Source organism: Oryx dammah, unplaced genomic scaffold, assembly GCF_014754425.2.
Source record: "Oryx dammah isolate SB20612 unplaced genomic scaffold, SCBI_Odam_1.1 HiC_scaffold_4, whole genome shotgun sequence".
Lineage (NCBI taxonomy): Eukaryota > Metazoa > Chordata > Mammalia > Artiodactyla > Bovidae > Oryx > Oryx dammah.
The window spans coordinates 37,470,723-37,481,106 of NW_024070188.1; the positions used below are offsets into that span (position 1 = coordinate 37,470,723).

The window sequence follows — 10,384 nt, forward strand, 5'->3', positions numbered from 1 at the left end:
AGATCTTCATGACCCAGATAGTCAGGATGATGTGATCACTAATCTAGAACCAGACATCTTGGAATGTGAAGTCAAGTGGGCCTTAGAAAGCATCACTACGAACAAAGCTAGTGGAGGTGATGGAATTCCAATTGAGCTGTTTCAAATCCTGAAAGATGATGCTGTGAAAGTGCTGCACTCAATACGCCAGCAAATTTGGAAAACTCAGCAGTGGCCACAGGACTGGAAAAGGTCAGTTTTCATTCCAATCCCAAAGAAAGACAATGCAAAAGAATGTTCAAACTACCGCACAATTGCACTCATCTCATACGCTAGTAAAGTAATGCTCAAAATTCTCCAAGCCAGGCTTCAGCAATACGTGAACCGTGAACTCCCTGATGTTCAAGTTGGTTTTAGAAAAGGCAGAGGAACCAGAGATCAAATTGCCAACATCCACTGGATCATCAAAAAAGCAAGAGAGTTCCAGAAAAACATCTATTTCTGCTTTATTGACTATGTCAAAGCCTTTGACTGTGTGGATCACAATCAACTGTGGAAAATTCTGAAAGAGATGGGAATACCAGACCATCCAACCTGCCTCTTGAGAAATCTGTATGCAGGTCAGGAAGCAACAGTTAGAACTGGACATGCAACAACAGACTGGTTCCAAATAGGAAAAGGAGTACGTCAAGGCTGTATATTGTCACCCTGCTTATTTAACTTATGTGCAGAGCACATCATGAAAAACACTGGACTGGAAGAAACACAAGCTGGAATCAAGATTGCTGGGAGAAATATCAATAACCTCAGATATGCAGTTGACACCACCCTTATGGCAGAAAGTGAAGAGGAGCTAAAAACCCTCTTGATGAAAGTGAAAGTGGAGAGTGAAAAAGTTGGCCTAAAGCTCAACATTCAGAAAACGAAGATCATGGCATCTGGTCCCATCACTTCATGGGAAATAGATGGGGAAACAGTGGAAACAGTGTCAGACTTTATTTTTTGGGCTCCAGAATCACTGCAGATGGTGACTGCAGCCATGAAATTAAAAGATGCTTATTCCTTGGAAGAAAAGTTATGACCAACCTAGATAGCATATTCAAAAGCAGAGACATTACTTTGCCGACTAAGGTCCGTCTACTCAAGGCTATGGTTTTTCCAGTGGTCATGTATGGATATGAGAGTTGGACTGTGAAGAAGGCTGAGTGCCGACGAATTGATGTTTTTGAACTGTGGTGTTGGAGAAAACCCTTGAGAGTCCCTTGGACTGCAAGGAGATCCAACCAGTCCATTCTGAAGGAGATCAACCCTGGGATTTCTTTGGAAGGAATGATGCTAAAGCTGAAACTCCAGTACTTTGGCCACCTCATGAGAAGAGTTGACTCATTGGATAAAACTCTGATTCTGGGAGGGGTTGGGGGCAGGAGGAGAAGGGGACGACTGAGGATGAGATGGCTAGATGGCATCACAGACTCGATGGGCGTGAGTCTGAGTCAACTCCGGGAGTTGGTGATGGAAGGGAGGCCTGGCGTGCTGCGATTCATGGGGTCGCAAAGAGTCGGACACGACTGAGCGACTGAACTGAACTGAACTGAAGAACATGAAAGACGTTGCAGAGTAGATAAACCAGGATTCAGCAATTGGTTGAGGTAACAGGTGAGAGATAAGGATGAGTCAAAAAGAATGACATGATTTCCAGCTGGGTGACAGGGAGGTTGCTGGTGCAGTTAAGAGAAATGACTTAGAGGAGGGAAGAGATGATAAGGACTTATTGAGGCCATATTCAGGGATTCACTCAACTCCTAGAAGGGACTTCTCAGTAGAACTTTTGGAAAATCATGGATCCCCGAGGTTCATGCAAATTTTGACTGTTTAATGTTATTTTTGTTTGTGTGAGGGATTTTGTTGTTGCTTTCGTTCAGATTTTTAGAAAGAATGCACACACACACAAGTATAAATAGACTCTCAATCACATCTGGACTCCCCCCACCCCACTCTCGCCACCCCAGAATCAACTGCTGTAAATGGACAGAGATTTCATGTTGAGGAGTGAGCGGTTTAGAGGTGAATATGAAAGAGTTGATGGACTGGAGAGGAACTTAAAAGCCAGATGGGGGTGTTCACTTCGGCAGCACATATACTAAAATTGGAATGATACAGAGAAGATTAGCATGGCCCCTGCGCAAGGATGACATGCAAATTCATGAAGCATTCCATATTTTTGGATTCATGTTGATGTATGGCAAAACCAATACCGTATTGTAAAGTAATTAACCTCCAATTAAAATAAATAAATTTATATTAAAAAAAAAAAGCCAGATGGGGGATCTTGCAGAAAAAGGGGAACTGGTATTTTTGGAATTGGGGGGGAAAGCAATGAAAGTCATGTTTGAGAAGATTAATTTGAAGTGGAATGCAGAACTGAATGAAGAAAAATAAACCAGAAGTTAAAAAACCAGTTAAGAGGACGCTGCAACAATCTAAGTAACAAGAGGGCACTAGTGAGAACAGTGAGGGAAGAGCCTGGAGATAACTAGAGAAGACTAAGGACTAAGTGAACAACTGAACACAGTGGTTGGGGGAAAGGCAAGCCTGGCCTGGTGATCATGATGCCATTCGCAGACATAGGGGCAGCAGGCTGAGATGGGTCTTCATGAAGAGATGTGTTGACTGTTCTCAGTTTGAAGCAATGATGGGACATACAAGCAGAAGTGTTCAGAAAGCCATAGGATTTAAAAGTGGCACTCAGGGAAAAGCTCAGAGGTGGAGGTTGGGAAAGAGCAGTCATGAGAAAGTGATTCCTAAGAAAACCAGACTCAAACTTGAATCCGAATAAACAGGAAATTATTGGAAACATATAAATAGGCAGAGATTAGCTAGGTCCCAGTCCACAAAGTCCACAACCTTCCACTGAATAAAGACAGCCCATCCGGTGACCATATTCAGCACTGTCAACCTCTTTTGAGGAAAATAATAGAATGTCAAAGCTACAAAAAGTGTTCAAGGCACTTTTTTTTCTAAACTGACATCTTAAAGCCTTGAAAAATGATCACCTCATCCAAAAGCCTTGCTTCTCTGTAAACAGCAGTGTGGCCCTTCCAGGTCTCAAGGGAGGCTCTGAATTACACACATTTCTCTCAAGCTGGGCATACCCTGAATATTAGCCAGAAGAGGGGATGGTTCAAAATAACCAAAAGACAAGTTGGAAACATTCGCTTTTGCCCCTTCCCTTCTTACCCAACACAGGCCTCTCTCCCACTCACGTCTATCCCAGCACCATTGTTTATTCTCTGGGAAGATCCATAATTGCTCCAGCCCCAACCCAGCTGGCAGGAATCAACAGGCCCAGCTTACATGGCACCTGAAAGAAAGCACACTTCGGAAATCCTTGGAAGATGAGAGCATGGGCACAGAAGTCATTTCAAGATGCTGCAGCCATAACCCACACTTACTGACAGAACTGGTGCTGAAGCAGAGCCAAACCTGCCTTGTTCTTAGTCCACAGGTTCTTCTGCAATGTCTGCTTTAGAATTAAACAGTGGGGGTGAGAGAGGGAGGGCCTTATCAGAGAGAGTACTCGGGGGAAAGAGGGGGAAAACTACTTTCATTTTTTCCTGTGGCAAAGAGAAGATGATGAAGAATTCTCATGCAATTCACTGATCTTAGCTCTTCAGAGATTCTTTCAGGAGTAATTAGAAGCTTTGTTCATAACCAACAATTCTGCACTCAAGAAGAGCTGTTTCCTAGGTGAAGTGAACTGATCATTTTGAAGGAGCCAGCTTAGCATTTTTACACAACTTCAGGTTGAAAAAGTCAATTTGATAGGATGTTCTATTTCAATCACATGATGAAATACATTTTTTTGGTTTGGGCTAGTTTGGTGTTTTCCATATGAAAATGCAGCAAGAGATTCTTTAAACTGTTTTTTATAGATAAATGAACATGAAAAACCATGTCCTTTAGAATCTATGCCCTTTAGAAAGTGATTCTTTGCAAATTTCATGGAGTTAGGCTGGAAAAGAAATAAAAGCCTACTCATTCCTAAGGCATTTTTGTTCAAATGTATTGTATTATGATATAAAATATACAGGGGCATCCCTGCTGGCTCAGCGGTAAAGAATCCACCTGTAATGCAGAAGACATGGGTTTGATCCCTCGATCGGGAAGATCTCCTGGAGAAGGGTATAGCAACCCACTCCGGTATTCTTGCCTGGAGAATCCCACCGACGGAGGAGCCTGGTGGGCTACAGTCCATACAGTTGCAAAGAGACAGGACTGAAGTGGCTGAGCACACATGCAATATATACACATATATGTATGTATATATGTTAGTTGCTCAGTCATATTCAACTCATTGTGACCCCATGGGACTGTAGCCCACCAGGCTCCTCTGTCCATGGAACTCTCCAGGCAAGAATAAGAATACTGGAGTGGGTTACCATTTCCTTCTCCAGGGACAATATACAAGTTTACATATATAGAACACCTCACAGAGACACAAATTGCTGGAGTATTGTTGGGAGTGAATTCTACTTTAAATGCTTAGCAAATGTCATGCAATGTCATCCCACCAGTAGTCACCCCCCACTGGTTGAGAAGAACTAAAGAAGCCAAAAGTCACATAAAATTAAAGTGTAAAAGAAGTAATAAAGTCAGCCTGGTATTGGTACTTATAGAAGCCAGAGTCCAGTCAGGAAACAAATATACTAGTTATTTTTAGTGAAGAGAATTTAATATAAAGAATAGTCAACCAGGCAGTGGAGAATTAGAAATACCAGAGGGACAACACTGAGGTGAAACAGGGATGTAACTGCAAGAAACAGTGACCATCCCTGGGGTGGGAGGACAAAAGGAGGAGGTTGGAAGTCTTACAACCAGAAGTTTGAAGGAGGGACCCAGAGAGCTGGCACCTAGACCTCTGAAGGTGTTATAAAGAGAAATAAGACTTGCTTCCTGACCTCAAAAGCTTGGTTAAGAAGACACACATGTGCATCTAAAACCCCAGCAAAAATATGATCCATACACTACTAACAGAGAAGAGAGCACAAAGTCAATGGATGGTATTCATTCAAGGGAGGAGATATTTATGCTGCTGTTGCTGTTGCTAAGCCGGTTCAGTCGTGTCCGACTCTGTGCAACCCCATAGACGGCAGCCCACCAGGCTCCCCCGTCCCTGGGATTCTCCAGGCAAGAACACTGGAGTGGGTTGCCATTTCCTCCTCCGATGCATGAAAGTGAAAAGAGAAAATGAAGTCTCTCAGTCGTGTCCGACTCTTAGCAACCCCATGGACTGCAGCCTACCAGGCTCCTCCGTCCATGGGATTTTCCAGGCAAGAGTACTGAGTGGGGTGCCATTGCCTTCTCCGGGAGACATTTATACTTAGCCTCAAAACATGGGTAGAAGTAGAGAAGAGGTAATCAAAGTAGGGAAATTGAGTTGAGAGGAAAGGATTCAAAGCAGAGGGAACCACGCGGGCAGTGTAGCAAGAACATACTGGCAAGTTCAAGGAAGCAATGCTAGTTCTGCTGAGCACAAACACATGAAGAGAGAAAAAGAAAAGGAGGGACAGAACTTAGCATACAGGAGCTCTCATAAAGTCCTAAGGGCACCAGGTCCCAAGCCTTGGTTCCTTTGTTTCTTAAACGAAGATAGTAATATTTACCAAATTAGATTTTCGTAAGAATTAAAGGAAACAATGTATATGAAATCACTCTATAACAGCTTTATAAGATGTAATGTATGATTAGGATTAATCCACAGAGGAGTTGAAAGTTATACCATGACAAAGATTGAAAACTCATGGCCCATTGACTGTTTTTTCCCCCATGGCATGCAGATGGAAAAATGCTCTTTCTAAAATAAGAGCATTTCTAATGAAAATCCGTATTTTCAGCTTCTCTTGAATAATATCAAGATCTGATCTGCTGGCCTCTCATACGTACATGGCAATGACGGGCTAAGCTAAGAAGCATCTGGTCCTTAGATTCTGACCTCTCCAGTCTGCAACAGAATATCCACTCCCTACTGTCCTCATTCAGACCACTTCATTTACATCACTGCACCATCATGGGGTTTGCTGACCTCTGTGCCAAGTGGTTACCAGTTTAGCAATGGTTCTATCTGCCCAGCCATCATCAGCGACATCATGACATCTCCAATCAGATCCTAAGCCACTGATAACCAGCAAAGCAGTGTATTGGGAGCTCCCTCCTTGTAGGGGTTGAGTTCGATGAGTTTACAGTCATCTGCTTAAATCTGAGTAGCCAAATAGTGCTGGAGATTCACACAACCATGCTGACTGAACTCACTTCAGATTTCTGCCCACAAATCTCAAACAGGTTGAAACTGCCAAAAAATTCTTCTGCATTTTCCTAGTAATTCACTTTCCTTCTCTCTAAGATCTTTATATCTACCTTAGTCTTCCTTTAAATCACCAAGCCACTGCTAACCACACCTCATAATCACCCTTATTATTTCACCAGTCTTTCTGAATGTGCTTGACTTTCTCCTCTGATAGAACAGAAGCAACTCTGCTCCTAAATTCAACCCCACTTCTAAGACACAATCCTACAATCCCCTCTAACCTGCATTTATTCAAAACAAAACCCCTTCAAAGAAGTTTCTCCACTTTCCAAGCCTCCCATTTTTCCCTCAACCTACTCCAACTAGGAAATATGGGTTTTGTCTCATTCATCCCAATGCAATGACTTCAACTAACAACTACCCTGATGATTTCATCTTGTCAAAGTCAATGTTGAGTTCCTAGTATTCAACTGACCTGACTTCTCAGTGAGAGTTAACAGAATTGATCACTCCCTCTCTAGGCATCTCTGACGCTTAAAAGTGAAAATGAAAGTGTTAGTCTGTTAGTCGTGTCCAACTCTGCAACTCCATGGATTGTAGCTCGCCGGGCTCCTCTGTCCATGGGATTTTCCAGGCAAGAATACTGGAGTGGGTTGCCATTTCCTTCTCCAGGGGATCTTTTCATCTGAGCCACCAGGGAAGCTCCTCTGATGCCTAATTTGATCTGCTATTCATCTTATTCATTGGCCACTCTTTCTCATTCTCTTTTGCCGGACTCCTGGATCCCTAAATGGTAGAAGACCCATGGGCTTGGTTCTCAGGTCAGTTCTCTACATATATTTTCTCCTTCAGTTTCACAGAATGATTCTCAAATTTATATCACCCTCTCCAGATCTTTCTCCTGACTTCCAGACCCACATATTCACCTGCCTGCCCAACATATCCACTGAATGCCTAATAAGAACCTTATAATGAAGAACCTTAAAACTTATGATGGATAGATGTTTATCTTTTAAGTTATTTTAAATAACATGGACAGATGTTATTTTTATTCTTAATATTAATAACTATAGCACTATCTAAATACTGTACTTAATTAAAGTGCAAAAAAATTAAAATGTACTTTTATTTATCATTGTTACTTTGGTCATTTATACCCACGTGCTGATTATAATGATAGTAGAAGAATTTTTACTACATTTCAATAAATAATTCCAGTCTAACAGTGGGACTTTATTAAGGTGAACGTTTATATTCTTTTTTTTTAATGTTTATATTCTTAAAGGCATTTTTCTAATTAATAAGGAGACCATATATCTAACTGTAGTAACTCTGATTTTTACAGTCACACTAAGTCTTCTGACTAGAAATTGTTTTGAGTTTTATGTTATGTCATGGAAAGGATAAGATCAGTTCTTCAAAGTCACTTTGCATTTAATTATTCTAGTTCTCAAAGGAAGCAGGTAAAAGCACTTAATCTTTCAACTTGACTATGCATTTAAATGCATGCACTGCCTAACCCAGAAACTACTGCTAGTGTTTCCTTTAGAAAACAGATTGCTCTATCTCTTTATTCCAAAGAAAGTGAAAATTATTTCTGGCTTACTTAACAAATGCAATCAGAGTATTTCATGCTGAACAACCTGATTCAGATACATGATTTGCAATCTGAAAATTGTAGAGATGCACCAATCATCCTTGCTATTCAGCCAAAAATCTGCTTGTTGGCTTCAGCTCTGGCTGCAGGCTTTGGAAGTTTGAAGAGCCAAATGCTCACTTGAGCATCATTTCAGTTATCCCTGAATTTGTGCCTGGTCAATGATCACAAGATGACATAGGTTAATATATCTAGTCATCATGACAACATCAGTAATAGCTACAAGGCATGTCATTCTGTTTTATCGTTATTATCTGTGTATTTACTTTCAAGTATAGATAAGCTTTTTAGTATAAATCAAAATGAAAATATATGATTTATATGTTGAAATTCTACCTAGTTGAGTCAAAAATGCACAGTACTGCAAGAATAAAATTTTGCAGTAATTAATGAAAATTAAATAGGCTGTTAATTTTATGCATGAAAATAATCATACTGTTCAGACATGAAAACTGATAAGGAAATTGATCTTTAGTTAATGTAAATATTAAGAAAGTATATTAACAATTGATTTAGTAAGAATATATCTATTTTTGAGCCAACAAATATTTATAAAACTTTAATAAAGAATGACTAAGCATTAGTTCATTTCAGTTCAGTCGCTCAGTCGTGTCCGATTCTGTGTGACCCCATGAATCGCAGCACGCCAGGCCTCCCTGTCCATCACCAACTCCCGGAGTTCACTCAGACTCGCTTCCATCGAGTCAGTGATGCCATCCAGCCATCTCATCCTCTGTCGTCCCCTTCTCCTGCCCCCAATCCCTCCCAACATCAGAGTCTTTTCCAATGAGTCAACTCTTCACATGAGGTGGCCAAAGTACTGGAGTTTCAGCTTTAGCATCATTCCTTCCAAAGAAATCCCAGGGCTGATCTCCTTCAGAATGGACTGGTTGGATCTCCTTGCAGTCCAAGGGACTCTCAAGAGTCTTCTCCAACACCACAGTTCAAAAGCATCAATTCTTCGGTGCTCAGCCTTTTTCACACAGACATCAGATATAATCTAATCTTCTGGTATATCAGCATGAATAACATGAAATATACATTTTAAGAAGCATACTTAATTTACACTTTTAAAAATGTTACTTAACTCATCAGTATCTTAACAAAAAGTGCTTTTTAGAATTCTTCACCTCTTGTAAAAATAAACTTGGAGCAGAACAGTTTTGCAACCTCAGAATTTTATATGGAGGAAAAAACTGCAAAGTCACATATAACCTACATGACTAATCATTTTTGGCCCAGACATCATAAATAATATAAGGAACATGGAGGAAAAAAGGAAAGGAAAGAAAGTACTAGAAAATAATGAAATTACAAAATTATTTCTTCTCTTCTATCAGCCTCACTTGGACGTGAAAGACTTTATTTTGAGGGGCTCCAAAATCACTGCAGATGGTGACTGCAACCATGAAATTAAAAGACACTTGCTCCTTGGAAGGAAACTTATGACAACCTAGACAGCTTATTAAAAAGCAGAGACATTACTTTGCCAACAAAGGTCTGTCTAGTCAAAGCTCTGGTTTTTCCAATAGTCAGGTATGGATATAAGAATTGGACTATAAAAAAAGCTGAGCACCAAAGAATTGATGCTTTTGAACTGTGGCATTGGAGAAGACTCTTGAGAGTCCTTTGGCAGCAAGGAGATCCAACCAGTCCATCCTAAAGGAAATCAGTCCTGAATATTCATTAGAGGGACTGATAATGAAGCTGAAACTCCAATACTTTGGCCACCTGATGTGAAGAACTGATTCATTTGAAAAGACCCTGATGCTGGGAAAGATTGAAGGTGGGAGGAGAAGGGAACAACAGAGGATGAGATGCTTGGATGGCATCACCGACTCAATGGACATGAGTTTGAGTAAACTCCAGGAGTTGGTGATGGACAGGGAGGCCTGGCGTGCTGCAGTCCATGGGGTCACAAAGAGTCAGACAAGACTGAGCGACTGAACTGAACTGAGCCAGCCTCACTTGGATGTGAGAGTCTATTTACATATCACCAATGAAACTACAAAAGGAATTTAGCAGCAGATAAATGGTTATCCTGCATGTTAATGTCAAAGATTTTAATTTTCATTACCAAAGTTCTTTATGATAAAGATAATAGTAAGCATATTTATTATGAAATTTTAATTTTAATAGTAGGTACAGTTATTAAGAAATTTCAGAATTATTTTTGTATCCCAGAAGTTCATTCTAATTGGCTTCAACCAAATATTCCTTTCATATTCAGCTATTGGACATTGTAAACTACACAACTACTTCCACCAGAGAAACAAATGTCCTAAAGAACAAAGTGACATGGGAAATATTCTCTTTCTTTATATGCTCACCTGGATTCTAGACCCCACTGTGGAGTACCTTAGAGTTACTGAGTGAAAAAGAAGCCACAGTGTAGATAAAGCTCCATAAGAATATTTATTTCTCTGCTTTTTTACAAATCGTTA

General features: G+C 40.5%; 1 non-coding gene across 1 annotated transcript; it reads left to right on the plus strand.

Moving 5' to 3' along the window:
- The first annotated feature begins 2,095 nt into the window (after positions 1-2,095).
- LOC120863126 lies at positions 2,096-2,202 on the plus strand. The gene has a single exon (XR_005720929.1). It is a non-coding gene; the product is annotated as a U6 spliceosomal RNA (small nuclear RNA).
- Positions 2,203-10,384: the final 8,182 nt, after the last annotated feature.